The following is a 15,836-nucleotide window of genomic DNA, read 5'->3' on the forward strand; positions in this document are numbered from 1 at the left end:
ATTAGAAAATCATAAAACCTGTCTAGTAGAATCACAGTGTAGAAGATTTTTTCTGGATATGTGAAGGTTTTGGAATATAATGATTATTACTGAGACAGTGTCTTAAATGTGCTTTGAGTTTACTCGTCTGTTTACTCTAATTTACTGTAGTCCATTAGTTTTTACGCTGTAATTCTGTCTCTAAGAACTTGGGAGCCGTGAGTTCAATTGCACAAGAAAAACAAGTCTAATTGATAAGGGAAGAATAGTAAGGGGAGATACTTCTGGAAGAGTGTGAACTGTCACAAGAAAAAATGTGGAATGAGAAAATACATGAATCCAAATGTCCCATTTTACTATTGTCTTTGTGAGTCTGGTTTCTTATGGAAGCTTCATTTCCCCCCCATCATTCTGTCATACTCTATCTAGCCATCTGTCTCTTATTCTAATAATTTACTGACCAGACTCCATCCAAATCTGACAAATAGATGTAGTTATCTGAAGCATATTATGTTCTGATAATGCACATAAAGGCCCAGGTGTAGAAATTGTTCATTGTAAACTCTCCTCTTTAGGCATCTGAGCTTAACCTTGGGAGCCACATCTGAAAAGAAAACAAAACCTGGACTCCATTACTATCTCTCCTCCCAGGTTTAGTTGCCTCCATAGTTGTAGCAGTTCAGTTCTCAGCACACCAGACCAGACTGTGTTGGGTGCTATGCAAACACAGACCAAGAAGTGCACAGGAATGAAAATTGTCATGAGAGGACTAACAGAGCAGAATAATGTGTAGAAAATAGTTCCAGAGTAAAATACAAATATGAGAAACAAAGCACTGGCCTGGGAAAAAAGATAGCTCTGACAGCATCCTGGACTGGACACCGAGGAACCTTTTGTATTTGCATCCCATGATATTTATTTGGTCCCTGTGGGGTTAATAATTTGTAAATCAAGCTGTCTTGTTGCTTCTTCCACACAGCTCAGTCTGTTGACTGGGGGAGAAATGGCACACTGAAGATCTTGACCCACTGACGGAGCAGTTATGTCCCATCCCTGTCAGATCCCCCATTGTTTTGGCGTGTGCTTTTCTGGTGCTCCAACCTGGCTCTGCATTCACTCTCCATTTTCACTTCATCATTCTTGATGATCACATATACTGTAGGAGTTTGGTGTCACATTACTGTGGATTCACATGGTGTAGCAATTCTACTGGCTTTACACAACACAGCTGCAGATGGAAGGGCAGAGGGTTTCACTTTTCCTTGACATACAACCAAACAGCTCAAAGCCAACCGGTTTCCCCTTTACCATCTTGCCATTTAGTGGGCATTAAAGACCATATCAAAGAGAACTAGAAAGCTATAAATGAGAAGGCAGAAGGAAATACTTATATAAAAAGGAATGTTTTTGATCTAAACAAACTTATCATCCACAAGAATTAGCAGAGCAACGGAAGGCGTTGCTTACCATTCCCACATTGATTCATACTGGTTGTACATGAAGAAGTGATGAAGGATGAGTCTAAGTGCATTACTTCTTATATTCCCAAAATGAACCAAAGGGAGAATTAGAAGGCTTCATTTGAAAGGATTTTCAAGTGCTGAATTCAGCTGCAGCTCAAAACCTGAATTCGTATGCCAAAGCAGATGTCTCTGTTGCAGATGACTGTAGTTAATTATTCATAGTTATGAACTGCAATGAAAACAGACCTGCAAAGGTAATTTTTTGCTTGTAAGTTAAATTCACCAGCACTGAGTAAGCAGGTGCAGCCCCACGAGTTGAGAGAAGTAAGTCCTGACAGGCCACCACCAAAATTAGATCCTTGTTTAGCGTGCAGATGGCAGGAGGTTTTGGAAGAAATGGATGTGGTTGATTTGCTTTTCATAGCAGTTCTGATGTAGTGTGCAGCTATATGCTGTGTATTTGCTACAACTTTAACTCTTCTACAACTGTTCTTCTTTCTGGAAATGAATGCTTCCAGGCCATGGTAACAGGTGATACGCAGACAGCACGTATCATTAATTCTCAAAATGCTATAAATGGTAACAACCTGGGATGCTAAAATTCTCTGTACCCTGCAAGATGAATACCATTGCACAATATCAATCTCCTGAGAAAACATCATAGTCCTTTCTGCAGAAGAAATGAAATATTTAGTCCCTAAATCCGTGTGGGGCACAGCTGAAGCACAAAGCTCTGCTCTCAGCATGGTTCTGCATTGTCTCCTAGTGTTGGTGCTGCTCACATCCCTAAGGGCCAACCAATCAGGCAAAAACTGCTTACAGGCCCCCTGCATTTAAGGACATTGAAGTTGGGGAGAGAGGGACAGTAGGTTGTTTGCTCACTGTTAGCACAGTTAGGGATGTTAGCATTTCTCCAGGAAAATGTTCCCCTTTTGGCACATTTGCCATTGGGAAAGTTGTTTCACTTATTCCTGAAATGCATCCTTCCTGATGGAAAAGTGTGGATTATTTTTCTTAGCACAAAGTAGCTATGACTTTTCTGGGCAGAAAATGAAGGACTTCCTTAGCCATTCTAGAGTGGAGGCTGGCAGAATGGAAATAACACTCTCCTCTCCTGCAAGGTCCCAGTCTGTCCTGGTCTCCCTGCTCTGCCTTGGAACCACACTGTGATCTCTGGCGAACTCCTGCTTTCAGTCTTCTCATTTACAAAATGGGGACTTGCAGTGCTTCCTCTACTTCCAAGGCCTACAAAGCTCAAAGATGGAAGATGCTAGAGAGGTCTAAAAATACAAAGGCTGTTAAAATTTGGAGAGATTTTGGATCGGAAAAGCCAGTGAGAAACATCTGGGATCTATCCAAGATCTAACAAGACACATTTATTTCCAGTTAGACTTTGTCATCTGGGTGGCAATGAATCAATGAGAAGAGACCTTCTATTTCTCATGTGCTCTAGAAAGACACTACATTATTGTTTGTAATACAAGTAAGTGTTAGATAATATTCCAAATAGGACTGTTTTGTACTTTTGTGCCTCTGGCAGTGGTGTTAAGTCCATAAATATTGCAGTTCTGCAGTGAAAAGTGATTCTGCTTAAGAGAGAATTTAGACAAGAGATATATTTTAAAATTCTCTATAAAAAGAAAAAGCTATGGAACTAGGACTTTGAAGGAGACATCTTGGCTCTCTTCCCCACAGGCAGTGCAATGCCAAGAGCCCTAAGAAACCCAGCCCTTCTGCTGACTGATCCCAAAGCTTCCTGGGTTGTGAAGGAAAACTGTCAAAAGAAACCATCTCTTCTAAATGTTTCAATTTTGAAAAATAAGCAAATGCTAGTGGAAGAAAAGGGGAAGGGGGGAACTAAACCCAAACCCAACTCTGCTGGAATTTTTTCTCAGTAGTGCTAGTAAATATTGAAGTGCAATGGCTCCAGCTAAGCAAGTAGGAAAGCATACTCTGCTGTCCAACTGTGCAATCTGGCAGTGGCAGAATGAAGACTAGATTAAAGGCATATTGGACCACAGCAACCAAGAGAGTTCTGGATCTCAAAATAACATCATGTAACAAAACACAGAAAGATAGTGCTTCTTTATGAACTAAACCATATTTTGCCATGCAGGTAGCCAAGGTTGATTTTACAGTAAAGCCATCCAGAAGGGAACCTGCTTTTGACCAAAAAAAATAAATAATGTCTTCAGGAAAAATGCACATCTGTTCCCATTTGATTGACAAAAACATCACTGGTATTCCAGTGCCCTCTAATTTACAAAATTAGCCCTTAGGATAATTATGGTTGTCGTCTTTGTAAAGGGTTTTGAGTTGTACACAGGTACTGCTCTATACATCCAGTACAAAACAGTATTATTGCAGCATGGTTGCTGGGATACCATTACACTGCGCATGGTGGGAGTACTCATGTTAGTGATATTGCCAGGAGGGGGTGTGAGGAAAACTAGAAATATCTTCCCCACCCACCCTTTGTACTCAGTGTGATGGTAATTAGTGTTCCCAGTTTCTAAACTCTCTGAACATCCCAGGCAACTCTGAAGAAGTCAGCTTTCCTGTGGTAGCTGCACACTGTTCTTCCCTCTCTCCCTGAAGGACTGCAAACATGAGCCATGGCCCCTCAGCTGTACTGGAGTCCATCAGTACAGCTCCTCACACACTCAGTATTCAGCATGTCCCAAGTCATGTCCTGAATTAATAAAGTTGAGCAATGATTTACCTTCCTCTGTAGCATCTCATCCTATTCCCTGGGCATTTTGCAAACAAATCGCCATCTAGGTCTGCAGTGATTAAGAGCATTGTTTACTCTAGCTGCCTAATCTATATTTCTCCATGTTCCGTTTTGTTTTTTGCTTTTAGGATTCATGCTTGAAGAGCTATGATTCACTCTACTCATGCTCCTACTGCTTGAAATTAAAATAAGAAAGCTCCTCCCTCTGAAACCCACCCTCCCAATTTCCTAATATGTTGCTTTTTGAAGCCATACACCACCTTACAAATGTTTCACCAGAAGGGAGCTGACAGAGCATTCCCATCTGTAACATTAACACAGCCTGTTTGGAAATATTTTTAAAATTTAAGATATTGTATGGAACTGCCTATGTGACTGGGAGAAGCAGAGTTAATGGGAAACTGAAATAATGCCACCTTGGCTTTGAGAACCTAGGCCCACCTTGAAATCTGCTTCAGCCATTTTTATAGATGATGAGCAACCACTCCTCTTCTACCTGCAGTGTTGGCGATTAGCATATCTGCGACTGTGGCCCTTGCCATCTTGCTCTGGTCCTTTATAAATTGACCCACTTTTACCAGAATATGGTGTCTAACAATTGCCAGAGCTTAAATAGGAATGCTTGAAAATTAGCTCTGCCTACATTTTCAAAGAAAGGGAGGATTCTGTATTTTAACAGTAAGCTTTTTCCCCTGTGTCTTACCAAGTCTTCCTAGCAGTTAACCGATTGCACAGTCCTTCCTCTGAGCCAAACTCCTGCCCCACCAAAACCACCGAGTTTTACCATTGCTTTGGGCATGGATATTGTGGCATTTCAGCCTTAGGCATGTCTACTCCACGTGAAACAGTAAGTTCAGATCTCAACAAGTGAGCACTAAATATGGTCCCTAGGGAAAGAGATGTGAAACAATTGGCTGAGATGCATGCATGCTCAGAGTAATTAACCTTTTAATTACATTAACCTTTTACATTGGCAACGCTGATTGTTTTGGGCTTTGTGGCTAACAGACTTACAGTTGCAGTTACTAGAGCTTGGAGAGCTCAGAGCTAACTTAGCATGGTCTGAAAAAAAGCCAGGGCAACCTGAGGAGTGAACAGTGTGAATGACTGAGGCTAATGGGTCTTGCCTTTTGCCCTGGTGTCATTCAGTGTTATCTACTTGTGCTGTGTAGACTGAAGAGTTCACTCAGTCCTGTGGACTTCTTTCTTTCTGAGGCTGTCCTGAGCAGCAGCCCTTGCAATGGATGAATCTACATCAAGCTATAAACCGGAGTTAGTAAAAGATAATGATTAATGCAGAGAAAAAAAAATAAAAAAACCCAAACCTTTTTTTTTCTCTAGGATTACCTTGATTCTGAGATATCACAGATAGTCAGTATGCCTGTTCTCAGTTCCTCTGAGTAGGAGGAGGACAGACAAAGTGTTATATTGCTGCTTTCCAAGAACTTGCTTAGTTCCTTCTCATTCCCTGTGTCGCATACAGCATCTCTGTCATCATGCAGGATGCTGTTCAGCTCGTGTTTTAGCAGTGCCCACGTCACACACTGATGACATGCAGTTCTCACTGGAGATGAACACATAAGCTATTACAAGCCAAACATACTATAGGCCAACTCGTGAATACATATGTGGACAGAAATGGGTGGCTTGAAAGCCTGAATTCTGATTTCATTTCCACCCATTATGCAAATATTCCATTGCACTGAGGTCTCACTCTGTCAATTTGTCTCCTGCCAAGTAGTGATAACCTAACAATAGCAATCCAGATTTTCAAAAGAACTCAGCCTCCCACTCTGACAGCCAGATTTTACAAGGAAATCACCTCCACTTTAGGCACCAAAATGTAATGTTTATAGGTAGAAAAGAATTTTAGCACACTGTGTCCTCAACTTCCCACACAATCTGTGCAGCAGACACTGCTGTGAGCATTGTTGGGAACTCTGGAAAGTTTGCACCTACTTTAAGAATCTAAAGGAGAACCCAGCTTTTCTGAAAATCTGGATCCAGTTTAGGTGTTAAGCACTCAAAAATTTGCATCTGAGCTCTCTGAAAAATCTGGCATCTACAAAGGGGTGCTGTGAGGATAAATTAATTAATGTGAGATCCTGGGGTTACGATGTTGACAGGCCTGGTAAACTTTGTCAAGGAGTGAGGAAGAGTTGCATGCATTGACATTTCAGGGAGAATTCGTCGGAGGAGAGCAATGGTGACCCATTGTGAGTCTGCCACAACACAGGGAGAACCACAGTAGGTTCTCCCATAGCTGAACTCTACCACTAGTAGAATGAGTAGTGTTGCCAATGGCAGATGTGTTACTATTGGCACACAACTGTAGGATTTTAATGAAGTGGAGAAACACATATTAAATCTTTAATCCTGACTCACTAATTAAGAAGCACAAAGAATATTTTAAAGCTGTTGCTATTAGCTTCACCAGAATATTTATTTTCAGATGGACTAAATTTTCCAGATGACACTAATATCCCTGAAGGAAATGGGAAGAGGATGAAACAGTGTCTTTGAAACTGCTGAGAAACTAGTTTTGTAAAAGAATTGTGCAAATACAATGATTGCATGTTTTTCTTTTTACCGGTTACTCTATATGAAAGGAAGAGAAATGCGTCTTGGAGATGCCTGTGGTTGCTTTGTTCGCTGGTGTAACGCTTGCTTAGTGAAAAGTGCTTGTTGCTATCAAGGGACTTCACTTATCCTCTCAGGGACAGGCATATAACCTTATTTTGGGGGAGGTTTTTCCAAAAGGAAATAGAAAGGGTCTTACTTCTAGTGTAGTTCTTTTACTTCCTGATATTTTCTCAAACACAGCTGAAGAATACAAACACAACTGAAGACTACATCTGGCACCTCCCCACTGTGTGGGGCAGTCACACTTCAATAGTTAGCTTCATGTTCCAAGGACATCTCTATTCTGTAGTGAGCTAAACAGCCACAATGTAACAAAGACATAATTCTAATGAGTTCAACAGAGCTATGTCATACCAGCAGAAAGGGCAGTCAAGTAAATAATCTTTTTGTAGATATACTAGTTATTTGTACATGCATATATACATGGACAGTATAGCATTCCAAGGGCAGTGGAAAACAGCAGGTTTGGCATTTTTTGCATTTTATTAGCTACATTGCCTCTCTTGGGAGGTAGCTCTAGAGGAGTAGAAGCTCTTGGGATTGCCTTTGACATACAGGAACAATATGTTTGAGAGAGCTGTTGAATGCTCAATTAGTACTCCCTGAAGTGTCAAATGAATTGAACCAACTGCAGAAATTTTTCAGTGCAGTTGATAGATCGCTTTTCAGCTTTTGAGGAAAGGAATACTCTTTCACTCTGTGCAGCAAACAAGTTCTCCCCTTCTCAGCCCTGTGCTATTTTGCTATTTTTTACGTGGTTCAAGTACACCTGCAAAAATAAACAGGAATGGCAAGTTATAGCCTCCAGAATGTGTGGAGTACCTCAGCTAACTAGTTTATAAATGGCAAGACAGATGGATATAATGACTATAGTATCTTGAAGTATTTTTGTTTGGTTTTGTTTTGCTTTGGGCAGTTGCTATATTACACTGTGTGATTCTGACAGCAGTAACGGATTCCCAAAGTTCAGATGACAGGCTCCATTTTGAGCTACAGGCCAAAAATCGTGGCACCAAGCCCAAGAACTCAAAAGTCATGATCTATGTTTCACCTCAAATTAAGGGATTTCTTCACAAACTGATGGAACTGGATTTGTAAATTAAAAAGAAGAAAAAAAAAAAAGAAAGCATTGCTTGAATTTCAGATTTGTATTTTTGAGTCTTTGTAATGTGTTTGGCTATATTTCTCTCTCATCTTTATAACCAAGAGTCATAAATTTCTGGCTTACTAGTAAAAATAGAGACCATAGTGTGACTCCAAGAGCCAAAGTTACAAGTAAAAAGTGGCTTTCACTAGAATTGAAAAAATGACAGAAGTTAGAAATTAACTTTTCAGGTGCAAGAGGATTTCAAGGATAACCCATTCTGGTTCAGCCCAGTGCACATTATGAGAAAGTTGCATCTCAGCTTGAATCCCTCACTAAGGTACTAAAGTGTCATAGCATCTGCAAGTCTTTCTTGCATAAATTCATTAGGTTTGTGTACTATAATTATACTTTCTCCAGTCTTTGATGAGGATGAGGGCTTCCTTTCTGTTGGCCAGGCTTATTTTTGTGATCAGAAGAAGCAGATAGAAATAAAAGTAAGATATAGCTAAGTCAGGTGCTGGACATGACTGAATGCATCGTGCACCAAGATGCTTAGAAGAATGAAAAAGCAGAAGTTATTTAAACTTTAAACTTCAAATCACAGTTGGATTTTAATCTGAAGTAACAAACAAATTTTTAACAGCTCACTATTTATTCTGACGCAAGTGAGTTTTAATACTTTGGTGTTTTGTAGTGAGATCAAGGACCATTTTTCAACAATTAAAACACAGCCTTGAGTAAGTCATGAAGAATCAGTCTTCTCAGTTCAGTCATGAACTATATATAAGAAAACTGCATGCACAGCAAAGCCTCAAATAGGACCTGCCTGGAAAATGATTCGGGAAAAGAACTGAACAGAGAAGAGAGACAGTGGTGGAGAGACAATGGGTCAATTTGCAAATACTCTTTGTAAGCCTCTGACAGGCACAGGGCCATTTATTAATTGATAATTTTCTTTATGGGTTGGAGAATATACTACAATGCTAGTCTGGGATGGACAGAGAACAGAATGGTGTGTCAGAGAACAGAATAAGAACTCGGAATGATCCTGGTGATTTGGAGGAGTGCTGTAAGATGACTATTTGTTAAAGAAAAAGACCACTTCTATTTAGAAAAATGTTGTGGTACAACATAGAGAAGCGGAAAGTGTTGCACCAAGGCTGAAGAAGTTAATGAAATAAAGAGAGCCTCAAGGTTGTCTGGCTGAGTTTCACTTTATCCAGCAAGGACTTGAGGGTTATAATTAATCAGAAGCTATGACCACGAATCAAATCAGCTTGTGGCAAATAGGGAAATTATTATACCCTCATGTTGAAAACAGAGTATCATCTGTAGCAATCACTCCACTCTTCTTGGAGCTGCTTAAGACTGAGAAAGCAACAAGTAGCATTCAACAAAAGCAAGGCTCTTAAATTTGCAGTGGTGAGGGCTCAATTAGACTTTGAGGCCAAACACTTAACAGCAAGAGTGGTGGACCCCTGGAACAGATTGGGGAAAGTTGAAGCATTACAGAAGGCATATACCCACAAGATAAACATCTGTCAAAAATAGCTATAGTTGAACTTTCACAGGGCAGATTTGGTGACATTCATGGCTAGGCTTCGCGAACAAAGATCTGAGAAGGGCTCTACCCACGCTTGCTACGAGCGCGCTGATGGCTAAAAAGGCCAATGCGAGATAGACAAGTCCGGTTGCAGAAGGCACAGCAGAAAGACTCCCCAGGTGATATCGACAAGACGTGATTCTTTCTGCGTGTCTTTTCTCCTCGAGAGTGATCCTGCGTGTGTTCTCAACACACACATGTTGAGAACACTATGTTGGTGACACTAGGGTCCTTATTTCCAACAATTTGTTGATAAAGCCTATATAAAAGAGGAAGAACTCAATACAATACCATACCATCACCATTTCTTTAGCATGGGCAAAGTGTCTCCCTTTTGGTACTAACTGGTTCTGGCGGTGACAGCAGCTGTTTAGTGCATAAGGCAGCAGAAACAGTACAAGGGTGAGGGGAGAAGTGTGATGAGGCTGTTGACTCAGCCTGTATGACGTCGTGTGGCTTCAGAGTCTCTTGTCATCACAAGAAGCTCAGTAAAGAGGCAATGGTAGGGTCACTGCCCACCACTTGCTTCCAACATGGATGATGGTGTAGCTTGGGCCATGTAAGTCCACATAAACATAAGTATTCAGAGGTCAGCTCCTTTGGGTTTTACAGTACACACAAGGATGCAGCTGCCTGGCTCAGAGAAAAGCCCCTTCATGCCTCCCCCCCTTTTTTATCCCTGAAGGGTATAAAGGGCTGCTACAGGAAAGTACCTTACCCATGTTTAGGCTTCTAGAAGGATTCTTATTTAACACCTGTGAGAGAAGTCTAACATCCCACCTGCCTTACTTCCTTCTGGACCCTGTTATAGAAGCTAACGTGGTTACCAAGAGCTTCAGTCCTTACTGACTGCAGACCTTACTCTAACTTGGCTCCTTATAAAATGTTATGCATAGAAAAAAACACTTAAAAATACACTTGAACAAGCTAAAAGAAAGAGATAATAAGAGTTGAAAGTAGAACATTTTCAGGCACAGGGTATGTACAACCCCTGAAACTTTATTTTCATTTTAGTTTTCAGCTCTCTGTCTAAGAGTGTGAGAAGGTTCTGGGAGAGTGGGAGAGTACTTTGACATGCACACAAAGTTGGCAGAAAAAATGTTACTGAGTTTGCTACTGTATCAAAAGCTTTACTACATTGACCTCCGCACATACCCAGTGATTCCCAAAGTAATGTCTTCTGAAATTCTGTTGTTTCTTATTTCTATTTAGAAACTGTATAGTCAATAAATAAAACACTAGATTGGCTCCTAAACAGATATAAGCATCAAATCAAAGTAGTTGAATGGGTGAAGAAAACTATGGCAAAAAAAGGGAAGATTGGGATTAAGGTTGCATAGAAACTTCTATTTGAAATAATGTTCATAGCATTTTCTTAGCTTCAAACTAAGAAACCCAGGGCAGAGGAATTGGTTGGTCACCTGTACTGTCTCTTGTGTTTTTATTGCCTTCCCATGGGCTTATTTTCCCAAGAAAAGCTGTCTATTCAGCTATTTAAAAGGACTCCTCTGTAGAGCTGTGCCATGGAGAAAGATTGCTTCTTCCTGGCATTGTGGTTTCAGTTCAGCTCTGGGCTGAGCTTTCTAATCCAGGACAGGGACATAATTGAGTACATATCAAACTGGACAAATGTGAAAATCATTCTGAAGTCATCTTAATATAAGCAAGAAGGTTATTTTCTAGAGAGCAAAGTGGCAAGTCTGAGAACAGATACTCAGTGTTGAAACCCTCCTGTGACAGGCCAGAGACAATTTTCACTTACCCAAAACTGGTATAAGGATACCACAACCTAGATTCTCAACCAGTTACACTGTGGGTACTCAGGTTTGTCCCCCATGTGCAGTAATCACATTTCCAACATATAGCCTCCACATCACAGCTCCCCCCCCAAATGGACTATGTTCAGTTTAGCTAAGCAACTAGTAGAAAGGTCACATAAACTAGAGCATCTGAAATAATCAAGTATAAAACAGATCATTTGTAGCCTCACAGCAATGAAACTAAGTTTACATAAATAAGTCCCTACAAGCCTGAATTATGTTATTAAGGCATTAAAACAGTCTAGTTAAAAGTGTAAATCTGGGGACTTTAGTTGAAGGGATTACCCAAAATATTTAGCTGAATCCTCATCAATTACCATCTCTATTTTCTCCTCCTGCACTATCGTCTGTGCAGAGTTTAAACAGTATGCCATTAAGGGTACTTGAACACATGCTTACCTTCAAAACTCTCAATGGATCCACCGCTCCCACATTAGTGGTGTGTATGTTTTCCAAGATGCTGACTCTCAGCCACAACCCCATGTAGGCATCCAGCACGTTCAGGTGCCATCAGCAGCATGAGCTCCCGCATGTGCATCAGAACAGAAAAGAGCACCAGATATTTCCTTCCAAGATGCACTGAGCACTGGTGACAGCTGCTGAGACTGTGATGTGCTGCTACCCGGAGTGTACATCTAGTGTGAGAACTTTTGCAGCCAGTTGCCCTGTGCAGCTGCAGTGGATGTGTGTCAGTGACAGGAGGTCCCTCTTCATAGATTATTCCCTACCCTGGGATCACTGGCTTGCCTCCCACACCTGGTATTTTATGCTCACCATGGGGGATTTTGTCAGTGGCCTGGGTGGAAGTATGCTGGAGAGGCAGCAAGGATGGCTAGCTGAGTCAGAGGCTGGGGCTGCTGCTATGGAGGATGGCAGCTAAACTCATCTCGAGGGGAGGATTGGAGCGGTATTGCAGTTTGTGCGTTGATTGCAGTTGGTTTTATACTTCACCAGCTGATGCTGGTGAAGTGTACAAGTTGCCAAGGGTCCCTGTGGGCTGTTTTGGTAGCTATAAACCCACAGTACATGGAGGTGCATTGCCCATGCCCTTTTCCTCCCATTTGCTGGGAAACTTTCCAGAGCTGTTTAAGTTGAACTGGGGCCTGAGCAACCTAGATTATAGCTAGTCTAAAAGAGGAGAAAATTTGAAATGCAGATGCAAGGAGATTCCAACCTTTTCTAATGTCACCATGGAACTTGATCTGCAGAAGCCACCAAGAAGCAGCCAGACAGCATAGATTCATATTTTCCACACACTGTGGAGCTAAGGGATTAAGCCTTCTGGTGAAAAGTTTTGTGTCCCATTACTAGCACCTCAACTTTTGTGTGCTGATGACAGAAGGACTACCTGGTGTGAGGAATTGCATTCCTGCACAGAATTTTAAACATGAAATCTTAATTTAGTTTTATTTTTCCTTTAGGACTTCTTTATTGTTTCAGGATTTTTGCTTTAATTTATACCCTGTTATTTGACTTTATTACCCAAGATGCCAAGATTTATGTTAGTAGAGGAAAATGCATTTAAAATGTCTCTTAATATATTTCCCTTGAAATACATGAAGATTGCAGCTGCTGCAATACACTCATAATCTCTGAATGCCAGAATGGAAATGTTTGACGTTAACAGGCTGCTTTTAGAAATGAAATATATGTAGCAAGGACATAGAGAACTTACAACCAACGTCTGATTGTGACTGCATTTGAATTTTGCGTACTATTTGAGATTCAGGGGGGGGGGGAGAGGGAATGTTAACTTTTACACATACTTCAACACTTCTTGATGTCAACCAGAAACAGAGACAGCAAAATTCCTCAGGGGAGACTGCTCCTGTGACAGTTTGGATTTGGCAGGAACCAAGGAGAATGTGAAATCTTGTGAGAAAGTCCAATCCTATTTTCCAGTCTCGATGATTTCCATGGAAATTGAATGCTAGGGAATGCATTCAGTGTTATATATCTCAACTGTAGCACAAAGTTTAAAAATCTGGAATGTTATGGTACAACTTTGGGAATAGTTGGGTTTGAATTAGCACTGAGTTCATGACATGCCCTGGTTAAATATGTGACTGGGAGACCCTGAAGGTGAACAACCATCCTGCAGCCCTTACTGCACATGATTTCGTTACTTTTAGAGCATGGAGGCAGGCTTTTCACATTACTGTGAAGTAGCAAATGACAAACTGATGAAAAGAGGTGGTCTCCAACTATGTTCTGTGCTCTGCCACAGCAGTTTTGTGCCAACTAAGACTTTATTATTTTATCTCTAAATCTGATGTAGTGGAGCAGAGATTAAGTCCAGGTTTAGAAAATCTGGGCACATTTGAAACTAAAGTATTACAGTAGAGCTGTTGTTCATACTACTGTTAGCAATCCTTAGTGCTTAAATAAGATTAAAACCATTTTTGTACACATGAAACTCCCACTGAAGTCTGATGGCATTGACAGGGCAATGACTAATTGCTCAAAATAAATTGTGATTACCTGCTCTGAATTCCTTTTGCTAAGAATCTAGATCCTTTTGATATACATGGGGTTATATAAATCCTTCTTTGAAAAATGAACGTCAGAGTGTGGGTCTAAGCATGATGAAGACCTTAAACGTCCACTTTGAGCTGGGCAAGACTTTAATCCGCTGGGAAGGTTTTGTTTGCATTTTAAGCATTAATTGCACAATGTATGGCAGAACAAAATTATACCTTTTCCTTGTCCTGGAATACTCCATCAAAAGGAAATCAACAAGAAAAAACCCAAAACAAACCCTAATCTGCTTTAATAACATCAATGATTTACTAGTTTTTTAATAAAGGAATCATTGTAGTGTTTAGTGTATAAATATATTCCATGTCGGATACACAGAAATACACCACAGACCAGCCCAGGTAAAGGAAAAGGCATACATTATTATCGTTTCTTCACATTTCCATCTATTTAGAATAATGACATTAGGCCAACTTCTAGTTGAAACAAGGCCGAAGTGATTTCAAAGAAATCAGTACAATTCATCCATAGTTCTCTGTGTAACTGAAAGTAGAATTTGATCCAGTAAGTACAAAATGAACACTCTTAAAATAGGAAGTATCAGACTCCAGGTATCATCAGTTCGAATTAGATTTTACCTCTTGAAACCTTCCAGTACAATGAAGAAACCAAGAAGCACATAAAGGAATTTCACAATCAGTAGGGAGTACAGCATCTGTTCTACTATTTATATGGTCATTCCTGTGTAGAATCAAGGAATGTTTTCTTATGTTCATCACTAATAAAGTTTTCATGGTTTTAATGTAAATTCCTTTTTCTGTTTGCTTTGGGCATTTTGTGTGATTTCTTTTCTATAAAATCTAGAATGATTCTTTCACCCTTTCTAGTCATTATACATTGTTACCATTATTTTGTTTATGTTATAAAAGACTCAGAACTGGTTCTTTGCTGTATACAAATATGAAAGAATCATAGTCCCATCCCTAAAAAGCTTAGGACGAAAATACTAATATATTTGGGCTTATCCTCTTTCAGGAAGCTAAATTTAGCCTTTAATATCTTTTAAAGAGGAATCACAACATTATGGGAAAAAATTATTTATTTGAGTCAAATAAGGTACTCAGTAGAATCTTAGTTGGGGGGTTTATCTGACTTAGTAAGATTTCTGAAAATGTCATGTTTTGCACTTTGAAAGATATTTTGCTATTCCAGTAATACTGGGAAATAAAATTCTCTGCTCATGAAAGTAAAAAAAAGCCCAGACTAAAGCATCTATTAGCACAATTTAGCCACTACAGCTTGAAAGCAAAGATCAAAATGGTAATCAACTCAACAAAATTGCTATGTTATTAAGAGTTACCAAAGGCCTTCATAATACTAGGAATACTAAACAAGGAGCATGCATATAACAGGATATTTGGATGAGTTTTGCAATTATACTCTTTATATAATTTATTTTTTTATTAAAGAAACATGGGATCTGTATTCTGAAGTGTTTCATTTGAAAGGTCATTAGATTAAGTGGAATAGAGTAAAAATTAAAGAACAATATGGTCATATTTGTCCGTGTCCTAGTCGTGACTTCAGTGGGAGTTAAGACCTGATTCTCTTAGATGAAGCACATCACTGGAAAACGGAAGTTTTACTGTATTGTTTTCTTTCATTGTATGAAAGGAGGAATTATATGAATTAGAGGAATATTTAATACGAATTATGGCTAATCAAAAGTCAGTTTATAGGTAAAGAATGATTTTGATGACAAGTTTATAACAAACTGTGGTCCATAACCATAAGGAATTCTGAGGTGGGAAGTAAAGACCTTTATTTTACTAGACATACTCACTACTGTAACATCAGAGATTTTAAGACCATTTTTCACACATGGAGATTTACAGAATCAGATCCAAAACTAAACTGCATGGTGTCCACCTTCTGGAATCAATGAGACAGATCTCCAATGTTCAGAAACTCATTCATTATCAAGGATCTGCCTTCCACCCCCCATACAGTACATAAAGGTACTGAGGTC

The 15,836-nt window shown here is 39.8% G+C and overlaps 1 protein-coding gene across 2 annotated transcripts in view; it reads left to right on the forward strand.

Annotated features, from left to right (window-relative positions):
- The window catches only part of RERG (RAS like estrogen regulated growth inhibitor), a 160,825-nt gene that overhangs the window by 33,373 nt on the left and 111,616 nt on the right, over nucleotides 1-15,836 (forward strand). The gene's annotated exons all lie outside the window — the stretch shown is intronic.

This window comes from Myiozetetes cayanensis, unplaced genomic scaffold (assembly GCF_022539395.1).
Source record: "Myiozetetes cayanensis isolate MyiCay16 unplaced genomic scaffold, myiCay2020 scf3, whole genome shotgun sequence".
NCBI classification, from domain to species: domain Eukaryota; kingdom Metazoa; phylum Chordata; class Aves; order Passeriformes; family Tyrannidae; genus Myiozetetes; species Myiozetetes cayanensis.